Source organism: Gossypium hirsutum, chromosome D09, assembly GCF_007990345.1.
Source record: "Gossypium hirsutum isolate 1008001.06 chromosome D09, Gossypium_hirsutum_v2.1, whole genome shotgun sequence".
In the NCBI taxonomy this organism is placed as follows: Eukaryota; Viridiplantae; Streptophyta; class Magnoliopsida; order Malvales; family Malvaceae; genus Gossypium; species Gossypium hirsutum.
Window position 1 is genome coordinate 47,464,215 of NC_053445.1, and position 13,091 is coordinate 47,477,305.

General features: G+C 30.2%; 1 long non-coding RNA gene across 1 annotated transcript; it reads left to right on the top strand.

The window, feature by feature from the left end:
- The first annotated feature begins 10,543 nt into the window (after positions 1–10,543).
- On the top strand, positions 10,544–12,966 carry LOC107890865 (uncharacterized). Its single transcript, XR_001682073.2, has 2 exons — positions 10,544–10,895; positions 11,138–12,966. It is a non-coding gene; the product is annotated as an uncharacterized lncRNA (long non-coding RNA).
- Positions 12,967–13,091: the final 125 nt, after the last annotated feature.

Below are 13,091 nucleotides of genomic sequence, written 5' to 3' on the forward strand. Positions count from 1 at the left end.
GATGGCTATCCAACCTACAGACTCATGTCAAAAATGAAGATTCTACAGGGTGAACTGAAGAAATGGAATAAGCGGGAGTTTGGTAATATCCATGTGCGGAAAAATGAATTGATCTAAAAATTAGAGGGAGCACAACAAAATCTGCACGATGAGCACTCTGCGGGCCATGAAAGGAGCCTGAGATTAGAGTTGGAGAAAATACTTGAAGCAGAACAGATATACTGGTTGCAAAAATCGAGAGTGAACTGGATTATTAATGGCGAAAGAAACACACAATTTTTCCATCCGATGACAAATAAGAGAAGAATAAGAAATTCAATTTTTACCAAAAGAAATGAGGAGGGGAATCTACTGGAGGAAGAATCGGAAGTTAAAATTGTTTCATCAACCACTTCAAAGGCATCTTCAATATCAAGATAAAGTTGAACTTAATAAAATGCTAGACCTCTGTCCAAGCTTGGAAATGCCAAAAATACTTAAATACGTGATGGATAGCTTAACCAAGCCTTTAAAAGTTCCAGGTCCAGATGGGAATCCAACAATTTTCTTTCAACAAAATTGGGACGTGGTCGGAACATTGGTAACAGATGCTTGCCTAAATTACCTGAACACGGGGAAAATTCTCAAGGAAATGACCTTCATTGTCCTGGTACCGAAGAGGAATAACCCTGAAGAGGTAAGTCATTGTAGGCCCATAAGTTTATACAATGTAGTGTATAAGGTTATTGCTAAAATACTCGTATGTAGGCTTAAGACTTCTTAGTACCTTAAGTTCCACATTCCAAAATGCTTTTGTGGAAGGAAGACAAATTGGTGATAACATTATACTTTGCTCAGAACTGTTGAGCCAAATCAAAGAAAAAAAAAGTAAGGGTATTCTTGGTGCGATCAAATTGGATATGAATAAAGCTTACAATAGATTGAATTGGAATTTTGTTAGGGTTGTTCTAATTACTAGTGACATTGATGAGAAGTAGGCTAACTTAATCCTCACATGCATATCTTCAATCTCCCACCAAATCCTCATAAAAGTCATCATTCCTAGAGGGATTAGACAAGGGGATCCATTGTCCCATTACTTATTTGTGCTTTGTCAAAATTTTGTCACTTATGATTAGCAAAGCAAAGAAGGAAAAGATTATTCGAGGGCTCAAGGTTGGGAGAAGGAACATCTCTGTTTCATATCTCCAATTTGCAAATGACAGCTACTTGTTCTTAAAGGTTAATAGGGACTTCTATTTTGAGGTAAAAAGAATTCTTGATATTTTTTTGTGACTGCTCAGGACTTCAAATAAATTACAACAAGTTTGATCTTCTATTTAGCGAATATTGCCATCCAAAATTCAAACGAATGTTTAGGAGTCTACTCCATGTGAAAGTGACAAGCGAAGGGGGCAAACATGGAGCTTGGAATGCAAAATAAAAAGAGCAAAATTTCTCAACATATCCTATGTAAAATGGAAGCAAAATTAGCTCAATGGAAGGCCAGAACCTTTGGTCAAGATGGTAAGTTGACACTTATCAAATCCATCTTATCAAGCATTTTCATTTATCGGATGTCATGATTTTAGGCGCAAAAATAAATATATGACAAGATGGATAGGATTATTGGTGAATTTTGGTGGGGGTGATAATAAAGAGAAAAGGAAAATACACTATCTTAACTGGGACAAACTATATGAGGATAAGAATCAATGAGGACTAAGAATAAGGAGAGTGGAAGTCATGAACAATGCTTTAATCGCAAAACAAGCCTAGAAAATCATAAATAATCATAATTGGCTCTTATAGGAAACCTTGCTGAAGAAATATTGCCAAAATAATGATTTCTTCCTATGTGAAGCTAAAAGGGGAAACTCTTGAGTATGCAAGAGCATAGTACATGGAAAACAAAAGGTTAAACAAGGGATTGTATGGCAAAGATTGATTCAAATGAGTAAAGGTGAAAACAAAAACAAAAGTCAAAAGAGGGAAATTGAGGAAAGGATTTGTAATTTAGACATAGATAGATGGAAGGATGAAATCCCGATCTTTGAAGGAAGTTTGGAACCAAGGTGGAAATTCAATCACAATGGAAAATTTTCAGTTAAGTCGATATATGTAGAGAAGATCAAGTGCAGTAAGAGTAATACCACGAGGCACATCAATGATCAAATCAAAGAAGGGATTGGAAGTTGCTATGGGCAAGTAAATTGCCTTTCAAAATTATTATTTTCATATGGAAAATCCTTAATGGTGTTCTTCCATGTAAAGGGGAAATCCAAAAAAGGATGCAGGCAATGGATGTGGAGTGTGTTTTATGCCATGGTGGAAAAGAGGATTTAGAACATCTTTTCCGTGACTGCACTTTTTCAAGAGCTGTTTGGCTTGGATCCAAATTGGGTATCAAAACTAATAGACTAGGGATGAGTTCTCTTCAGGATTGGATTCTTTCAATGATTAGAAGAACCAATTTTGATACTAAAGAAAGTAAGGATATGATTTCAAATTTTGCACATGTATGGCTCCAAAAGGAACAAAGTTATCTTTGAAGGAAAATCCTCAAACCTTATCAGTGTGATAAAGTTGGCAGAAGAGTATAAAGAGGACAAGTATTGTAATACTTATTCAAACACCCAAGTTATGGATAAGGGAAGTCATTAAGGAATGCATGATAGGTAGACTTATGGATTGGGTCATTCGTCCAATTCGTCCACTGCTGAAGGCTCGCTTGAAAAGTGGGAGGATTTGAAAAAAAATAGGCTTAGACAAAAAATAAGGTCCATTTTCTAAACAAGCCGAGCCTTGGGTAATATTGTTTTGGTTCGGGCTCGACTTGAATTTGCTTAAAATTTTTTACTACTATTTACCATTTTTGTTGTTGTTGTTTGCTGCCACTTTGATGTTATTTTGCTACCACTTTGTTATTATATTGATATTATTTTGTTGTTTTTGTTTAGATATTGTACAACTTTTGTTTTATTATTAATTTTGTTACTATTTTAGAGATAATTGCTTACTAAGTTGCAACAATCTTAATGTTGTTTAAGTATAAAGACTTTTTTGTTTATGTATTTTCAATTTGTTGGGAAACCTTTATTTTAATGTTTTTAGTATATTTGATTTATTATAATTTTTTAAACTTGTTTTTAAACATAAAAATAATATAATATTTTTTAATACGGACAGGTCAGGCTCGGGTTTAGTATTTTTTTATCTGAATTGGGCTTGAGCAAAATTTTAGACCTATTTTTTGGATCGAATTTAACTCAAAACTCAAAATTTTGCATTAACTTGATCCATAATCAAATCTAATGACAGGAGTGAAAAGCAAACTGCTGGATGCTCGGTTTTCGTTAATGGCAGCGCATCGGAAGGGACTCACATCAGCAAATTTTTGGACCAGGGATAAACTCTTAAGAGCAATTGTTGATGGGAGAAAGGTCCATATCAAGTGGGAGTTCCGACCAAATTCATGTTGCGGAAGTTATTTAGTCATATAGGTGTAAGCAAATCTTATTTTGTGGCCTTGAACTGGGTCGATAAAGAGGTAAGTAAACTGTTAAAAGCTAGTTAGGAATCCGCTTTATTTTATTGCTAACATCTGTTTCGACAAATTTGATCCATGTATCCAAAAAAAATGCAAAGTAACAGTGTTGTTCCAGCTTTTCATTAAATTTAATGGTGTTAGTATAAGTGATTTTAATTTTTAATAATCATTAGCTGAGTCTTAGTTTAATCTGTAATAATTTAAATAAATAAAGGGATGTTGGTTTGAGGATATTTAAATATAAATCAAAATAGTTAAAATAAAAAGTAAATATTAGATAAAAACAATGAATGCTATAATGTATTTAAAATAAAAATTTATGATATATATGAAAATTGATGTTAAATTTAATAATTTAAAATATAAATTATCCATAGAATTAGCAAGCTAACATCAACTGGTCAATCTAAGCAAACTTATTAGGAGTTTTTTTTAAGGTATTATCAGTTTGAGTTTAGTGATTAATCTTTTATATTTTGTAAATTCAATAATTTAAAATATAAATTACCCATAGAATTAGCAAGCTAACATCAACTAGTCAATCTATAAGCAGCTATAGATCGAGTCAAAAACATACCAAACTCATTAGAAGCTTTATTTTTCAAGGTATTTATTAGTTTAAGTTTAGTGATTAATTTTTTTTATCCTGCAGACGCTGATCATGATATTTAAAATTATTTTATACTCAAGGTGAGGATCGACCACTAATAAATGTAAAACAAATATTTATATTAATGATTTAATATCTCAAATACAAAATCAAAGTTGAAAATCCTTTATCCCCCGAGGGGCCTAAGTGTTTCCTTATCCCCAAAGAATCCAATCAAGAAAAATGAGTGGGAAGAATCAAGGTAAAAGGTGGGGTGGCATAAGTGAATTCCAAGTACACATCCACTCCACCACTTGACGACGATGGTGCGTAGCAGAACAAACCAACAGCAGCCTTTTTATTTATCATTTCAACATCACAAAAGACGTGGGTAGATCAACTACTTTTAGGTTGCAGTGATCATCTAAACCTCAAATCTTACACCCCATCAAGCCATGCAAATTGCGTAAACATCTCAGGATGAGATGCGTGGATTCGCACGTTGTCTTCCCCCCATAAACCATAATCTTATCTCTCTCTCACACATGGAACCTAACCCCTTTTTTTCTGTGTTTTGTTTTGTTCCAATGTTTGCAATCACTCAAGCTTTACGCACCAAATGATTCTGACGTGGAAAGAAGCATAGCCATTCCCCTGTTTTTATGCCTACCACCCCATACTAATTAATGTACGATTTCAATATGTTAAACCAATTTTTAATTATTCTTATTTTTATATAATTACATTTAAAAGTAAATATGATCGTTTAATGAAGTTATTAAACTTAACCATTTTAAAATAAATATTTGCAAGTATATATATGATTTTTTTAAAAGAAAAATATCAATAAACATGGAGCAGTACAACAACACACATTAATATTAATTTTAAAATAAAAATAACACATCCATTGCTACAATATTGATTATCTTGCTATAATTCCAAATGACTACCAAGGTTTTCAATTAGCTATATGCATATAATATATAATTGAAATCTTATCAAACATGTGTTCATACGTAATTTTTAGTTGTTTTATTTAAATATTATATAAAAATATGAAAAGACAAACATCATAATAATTTAGTTATCATTTAAAAGAAAGAATATATTAATCTCTTTCCGACTAAGTTAATACCCAGTTAACTTGCAACAATGAAGTTTTCGATCAATAAAGTTTTTCTAACCTTTCAGTTAGCTTTCGCTCTTTTGGGATTAATAAAATTTTATTTTGAACAAGAAAAAAAACTGTAACACCAACTCATTCAAGTATTTCATAATAAGTATAGATATTAAATAACAAAAAATAATTTTAAAATTTTTAATCAAATACATGGTTTTAACATCATATATCAAAAGAAAAAGGGTTAATATAACTTTTAAGTCCCTAACTTGGAAATTAAGTCTACCTTGATACATGTATTTTTTTTGTCCATTTTAGTAACTAAACTTGACAACTAAGTCCGTTTTAATCATTGTGCTTAGTTGCCAAATAATTGAACAAAATCTCACAAAATCTTAAAAACTAGAAAAACTTAAAAAAAAAACTTACAACTATGAGAATATTTCTTTATCTTTTTATATAAAATTTACAAAAAATAATTTAAACCCAAAATTCAAAACTTCAATATTATTTTTTGGCTTAATTGCAAATTTGGCCACTAATGTTTACATGTTTTGTCAAAATGACCCTAATTGTATTTTGAGCCTTTTTTTGCTGTCAACTTTTGTTTTTTTTTTTTCAAACTGTTTTTTCTAACAGATTTAATGAAAGTAACGTTAAAAAAATTAATGTGGACGATATGAAATATTTTCAATGACATGTAATTTATTATTTAGGTAACCCAATAAGATAATTATATGTGGAAAATAATAAAATAAATCATACATGAAATTAAAAAAATAACTCTTAATTTAAAGAAAATAAAAGTAATTATCTAAAAAAATGTTTCAAAATGAATGCATATGTTTGTTTACTGAGAAATCAAACTGAAAATACTGAATGTGTGCATTCATTTTGAAATTTTTTTAGATAATTACGTTTATTTTCTTTAAATTAAGAGTTGTTTTTTTAACTTCATGAATTATTTATTTATTTTATTGTTTTCCACATGTAATTATTTTATTGGGTTATCTAACTAATAAGTTACATCTCATTAAAAATATTCCACATATGAAATTCCACATCATCTCATTAACTTTTTTAACGGTTCTTTTATAAAATTTGTTAAAAAAAAATAACAAAAGTTGATAACAAAAAAAGCTCAAAAATACAATTAAGATCATTTTGACAAAACATGCAAATATTAGTGGTCAAATTTATTATTAAACCTTATTTTTTAAACAAAGCTTTAATATTATTTCAATCCAAGTACTGTTATTAATTTCTCGAATAAATTTCTTTTTACTCACGGATATAACACATAAGAGCGAATATGAAGGGACAGGCAAGAACTTTGGCCCCTCAAATGAAAAATTTCTATTTAATTTATGAAATAATTTATAATAATATTATACTTTGAGCCTTTAAAGAAATAAATAATAAAAAAAAATTATGTTTAATCCCTGGGAGGTTGAGTGGTTAGTGGGAGTGGTGCTGGGTGATGCGGCGTATATCTCCAAATTTATCCGTTTGGTTCCTTTCTTTATGGTGAAGGCTCACAATTTTAGGCATATGATGTGGATCACCACATGCTTCACTATAGTTTTAGTTTTTCTATTATACAATGTAGTTATCGACATAATTGATTCTTAATAATTTGCTTAAATTACTGTCTACATCTAATTGAAAATATAATTACAACATATGACACTGCCCTATAAGGTGTAGCATAGATGTTGACGATGCCCAATTTCTTATACAGATAATTAACTCGATTTTCATTCAATCACTACACCAAAACAGTCTTTTAGCGGTATTTTTAGCGGCGTTTGAACAAAAAACGCCGCTATAGGTCGAGCATTAGCGTCGCTTCCAGGAAAGCACCGCTAAAAATGAGCATTAGCGGCGTTTTTTGGAAAAACGCCGCAAAAAACCTAAGCCCAGCGACATCGTTTTCTACCTTTTCAGATCTTTAGCGTCTTTTGTAGAAAAAGCGCCGCTAATGCTCGGATATTTAGCGGCGTTTTTAGAAGAGCGCCACTAATGCTCAGATCTTTAGTGGCGTTTTCCAAGAAGCGCCGCTAATGCTCGAGGCTTTAGCGACGTTTTTGAAAAAGCACCACAAAAAACATTTTATCTGTTATTTACTATTTAATTTATTTTTAATTGAATATTTGTTAAAAATGGATAAATTTGAAATAATGACACGTAAAAATAATTTGAAATAAAAAAACATAGAAAACTTTTTGTTAAAAATGAAGAAATTAAAATACTATTATTTAAAATAATTTTAAAATTTTTTGTGTACATGATTGATTGATTTTTAATTTATATATTAAATAATTTCAAATATAATTGTAAAAGATACGATAGTATTAATTTTAAAATATTTAATTTAATTATCATTATAGTTTAGGGTTTAATTTATATGGTTTAGGGTATATATATGGTTAATTTAGGATTTATGGCTGGTTTAAGAGTTGCAATTTTAAGGTTTATAGATTATGGAATTAGGGATTATGGATTAGGGATTCTGATTTAAGGGTTGTGATTGAAGGTTTATGGGTTATGGGTTAAGGGTTAGAGGTTAAGAGTTAAGGATTTAGGGTTTATAGATCCAGTGTTAGGTTAGGGTCTAGGGTTTAGATTAATTAGTGTGTTCTAATTTATATATTAAATAATGTTTAGGGGTTACGGGTTAGGGATTCGGGGTCGGATTAGGGTTTATGATTTAGATTAATTAGTGTTTTTTAATTTCTATATTAAAAAAGGTTTAGATGCTAGTGGTTTGGGGTTAAGAGTTAGTGATTTAGGGTTTAGAGATTCGAGGTCGAGTTAGGGTTTAAGGTTTAGATTAATTAGTATTTTTTTAATTTATATATTAAATAAGTTCTTATGTAATTGTAAAAGAGAAATAATAAATTGTAAAGATTATTAGTTTAAAATTGATATGCAATATACAATAATTGAATATAAAAAATTGTAAAATATGCAAGCTTTGGCGGCGTTTATAGCCAAAACGCCGCTAATATGATTTAGAATTTTTCAAAACGGTGTCGTTTCATTACAAGAATTTAATTTAGTAGTGGCGTTTCTTCCGTAAACGTCGAAAAAGGTAACATTAGCGGTATTTATGACTAAAAATATTTAATTTAAACTATTTGATATATTTAAATAATAGATTTAAAAAATTAACAAATAAAAAAATGTAACAAATTGATACAGATAGGTAGCTATCTATTTTGGATATATAGGACCAAATTATAACAAATAAAAATAAAATACAAAAACTAAAATCATTCCACATCGAACATCTAGCAAAATAATTATATTTTAGTTAGGATGAAATATCTCTAATAAAATGGAGATTAGATCGAAAATGAACAATATAAAATCATAATTAACCTCTCAATCTTTAATAGAAATTTGATATGTGAGAGATTAATTGCTTACATTGGATAATTGTAACTTAATAATTAATTACAACCATTTAATCATTTTTTCTTATTAAAATATACGATATTTATTTTGAAAGTACTTGATTTTTTTATAAAAATTCAATTTATAAAAAATAATAATAAATATTTTATAAAATCACTTAACTAATAATTTTTAACAGACAAAATAAAAGATTTTTAGCATAACAAAACAATGTCGTTTTATTCCAAATGAAATAATTTTTTGCGGCGTTTTAAAGAAAAACGCCACAAAAAAAATTTACTTTAAAAAATAGCCATTTTATAGCAAAATATTTAGCGGCGTTTCTTATAAAAACGCCGCAAAAGGTAAGCAATTGTGGCGTTTCTTATAAAAGCGCCACAAAAAATAATTTTACTTTAAAAAATAGCCATTTTATATAGCAAAACATTTAGCGGCGTTTTTTAAAAACGCCGCAAAAGGTAAGCAATAGCGGCGTTTTTTATAAAAACGCCACAAAAAATAATTTTACTTTAAAAAATAGCCATTTTATATAGTAAAACATTTAAAAACGCCGCAAAAGGTAAGCAATAGCGGTGTTTTTATAAAAAACGCCACAAAAAATAATTTTATTTTAAAAAATAGTCATTTTATATAGCAAAACATTTAGCGGCGTTTTTTATTTTTATAAAAAACGCCGCAAAAGGTAAGCAATAGCGGCGTTTTAAAGAAAAACGCTACAAAAAAATTTTTATTTTAAAAAATAGTCATTTTATATAGCAAAACATTTAGCGGCGTTTTTATAAAAAACGCCACAAAAAATTAATTTTATAAAAAAATAGCGCCATCTAAAAAAAACCCTCACCCAAAATCCCCAACTTTCCCTCCTAAAATCCCTAATTTCCCCGCTTGAAACCCCCCAACTTTACAAACATACCGTCCTTTAAAATTTTTAACTCTATGCCCATTGCTATCTTTTCTTCCTCAACCCTAATTCTTAAACACCCAAATTTGGAAAGCTATTTTTTCTTTCTCTGCAGAACTTTTAAAAAAACCGATCGTGATTCATAAACATATAACAATCACAGTCCCGCTGGACTTTTAGCAAAATCCAAAAATCTCTCTTCCTCCATGAAGCAGCCAAGAGAAGTGCAAAAGCGGCTGTCTCATCTATTCTTCCATCTAAGTTATTTGGGAAGAAAGAAGATGAATCTGACTCAACTGTGGCAAATGAAAACGGTAAAGTGCCGGATGAATATGAGAGTAAAGGGTCTATTGAGGAAGCTACCTTTATGGAGTCAGTTTCAGATTCGAATCCTGTTGATGAAAAGCAACCATTCTGATAGGAGGAAGTAGCTCCGTTGTTTTGAAGGATAAGGTAAGATCTTATATGTTCATTTACAGTCTCAATTTTATCAGCTTGTCTATCTGTAATTAGGGGATTAAAGAAAATTAGGTTCTAGAGTCACTCTGATTTCTAAATATTGATGGCAATAGTGGTTGAATAATTGTTGGTAGAAAGATCAGAGAGAAGCAATTGAGACTTGTCATTCAAAATTATATAATGATATGAATGTAATGAATGATTATGAAGGATTTGCAGATCAATTTTCTTCCCAGCTAAGTGGAGATTTTAGCAGTAGAATGACTACGCCACATACAAACAAGAAGAACTAGTTATATTCTTATGTTTTCCATGTGTTTGTTTTAATGCCTGTTTGGTATTTCATATATATATGTTTTGTTGGCTTTGAAGGTACGAAGATCCTCATCATGGTGAGGGGAAAAGCACAAATGAGGCGCATAGAGAACGATACGAGCAGGCAAGTTACATTCTCAAAGCGACGAAATGGGCTACTTAAAATTCTTTAACAGATCAAATGCTTACTCTTTATCACTTTCCAGAAAGTTTGAGCCAATGCACAATGGAAAAAGGTGTTTGGGCAGCTGCACATTTCTGACAAAAGTAGCAAAAATGATCTGCACCAGGCAATTGTAAGTTCGTTCTACTTGATATAAATAGTAATGATGGAAGCTTGCTTTGCCCGATGTCTACGGTTCCTATCCTTGTGAGCGTGAAAGTCTGCGAAGTGAGGAGTAGTTCATATTAGTCCACAAAATTTATTCTATAGAGGTATCATTCGGTCCAACAATGAGGAGCTGCTGCATGTGGGGTCAAGTATTCTTCCGGCGATGAAGCTGATGAAAGGAACCATTCCATTTTTCACACGAATTTCGGTCTTGGGGTTCAATTCAAGGTACATCTCTAATTTGCTTAATACTATATATATACACATGAAGAAGCTTCTCTATGTTTTCGCTTTGTGCTTTTTAACATGCCTTCTGCAGTTCAGGATTGTTCTGCTGCTATTTACATAAATACAATAGTAGCCAAAAAAGAAGTAGTGAATGAAAAAAATAGAGTATTTGAAGAATTTGAAAAGTAGTGAATGAATGGTAATTTTCAAGGAATCTTTTGACTTCTAGCTTCATTTTACAGGGATGGTGAAATGAGAGGGTTGTCATGCATACCTTAAACAGAACCAATGACCATTTTTCGCAACATAAGTATTAAGTACTGGCTGAGCTAAGTTTGTAATTTACTGTTAAGAAAAATGGATTTTGCTATAATTAAAAATTTAACATGGGCTATGTTGTTAATCATTGTTCTCTCTTTTTTCCTTTTTTTTTTGTTATTACTTGTTTACTTCAGTTTAAAGTGAGAAAAGGGTTTATTTAGTGTCCTTTAATCATCATTTTGGTAGCCATTAATGAGTAAAAGGGAGCGTGTAGGGCATCAATGACATAACTTTATCATATATATGCTACATAATATAATGTGTCGGATTTATATTCATATTTGATACTTGTTTTGTGTTTGGTGCTAGATATTGCTTTGTATTGTTCATGATTTATCTTTTTAAATAACAATATTATTAGAATAACTCTATGAAAGGCGTTGAGAATCATATAATAATTACATGGCTGAAGTGATGCCTTTTATTCACATGAATCAATGATGCAAAGCCAAAAGATACTTATTCATGACTTAAATTTTATTAATTTTTGGGTAAGCTACAATTATGCTTTAAGTTTTATTTTTTGTCATGTAATTAAAAAAATTACAAAATAGTTATCCAAATTGTATTTTTTTTGTCTAATTTTGTTAAATGTCGTTGACATTGTGATGAAATGGCAGTTCTAAAATCTTCTATTTTCCTTTTTGTTCTAAACTCCTTCCCCATAGAGGATGGATTTGGGAAAGTAATGGAGGATAAGAAAGGAGAATACAAGAGAAAAAAGAAAAAAAAGTTAGGGAAAGAAAGAGGAAAAAAGGTTATAATTAGTTTGTTTTTAAATTACTTTTTAAGGCATGCTCTTTATACAAAAAATATGTCCTCTACATGAAATTAACGTGTTATTCACTTTTGTTCCGTTTCCTTTTTCTTTCTGGATTAGTCATGGAGAGAAGTTGCTAGATGCATGTAGAATTGCTTCTGTGTTGTATGAAGTACTAAAGACAGTTGATTTGGTTTGAAGCATCAATTTTTCTATGTTCGTTTAGTTGATTTGTTTGATTTTCTCTTTAGAAGGTTGCTATGCTCAATATATGTTGATGTAATCTATTTAAAATTTCTGAGCGGTTTTAAAATTTATTTTGATTATTATGTGAGGTTAGGCAACAAGGTGAATAATATCAATAATTATTACTTTGATTATTTATGGTGCAAAGATTATAAGTATATCAAGGTGATCTTTTCTGATTGTTGTGAAACTTCTGCATCTCAGCCGAGGTTAGTCTCAATTGATCTCAATTGTCTCCTTGTTCCACTATTAGCTAAAACAATAAGCTCGTTGATTTTCTGACTTGCTTAATAGATTAGTTGTTTCATGTTTGGAAACTTTTGATGCTCTTGGTCTTATGTCCTGTAGTCATTGAAAAAAATTTGGTTCTCATTCTTCACTTAACAAGTCCAGTGGCACATACATATGTAAACTAGGAATTCATTGGTTTCATTGCTGTAATCTCTCTTATTCAATATCTAATTCATTTCCATGGTTGAGATAGCTAAGTTGTCAATTTCCTCGAGTATTAATTTTTGCATTCATGTTATTTCCCCTTCATATTTAACTTGTCAATATCAATTTTTGTTTTAACGCACAATAATTATTTTCCCAATTCAGCAGGGTACATGAAGATTGGATAACCAGGAATGTAGTAGATGTAGTTTGCATTGTATTTTTTATTACCAAGATTTACTTGATTAAGAAAATGCATTGTATTTTTTATTACCTTGCAATGTGTATAGTCATAGGCAAGTTCAACTAGTCAGTCTATTTCTCATATGTATTATTTATTTTAGTTTTGATTCTAAATTTTTATTTTTACTTTAATATTTGCGACAACTTTTCTAACTTTTGAATTTTAATTGTGCTATTAATTTATTATTTTA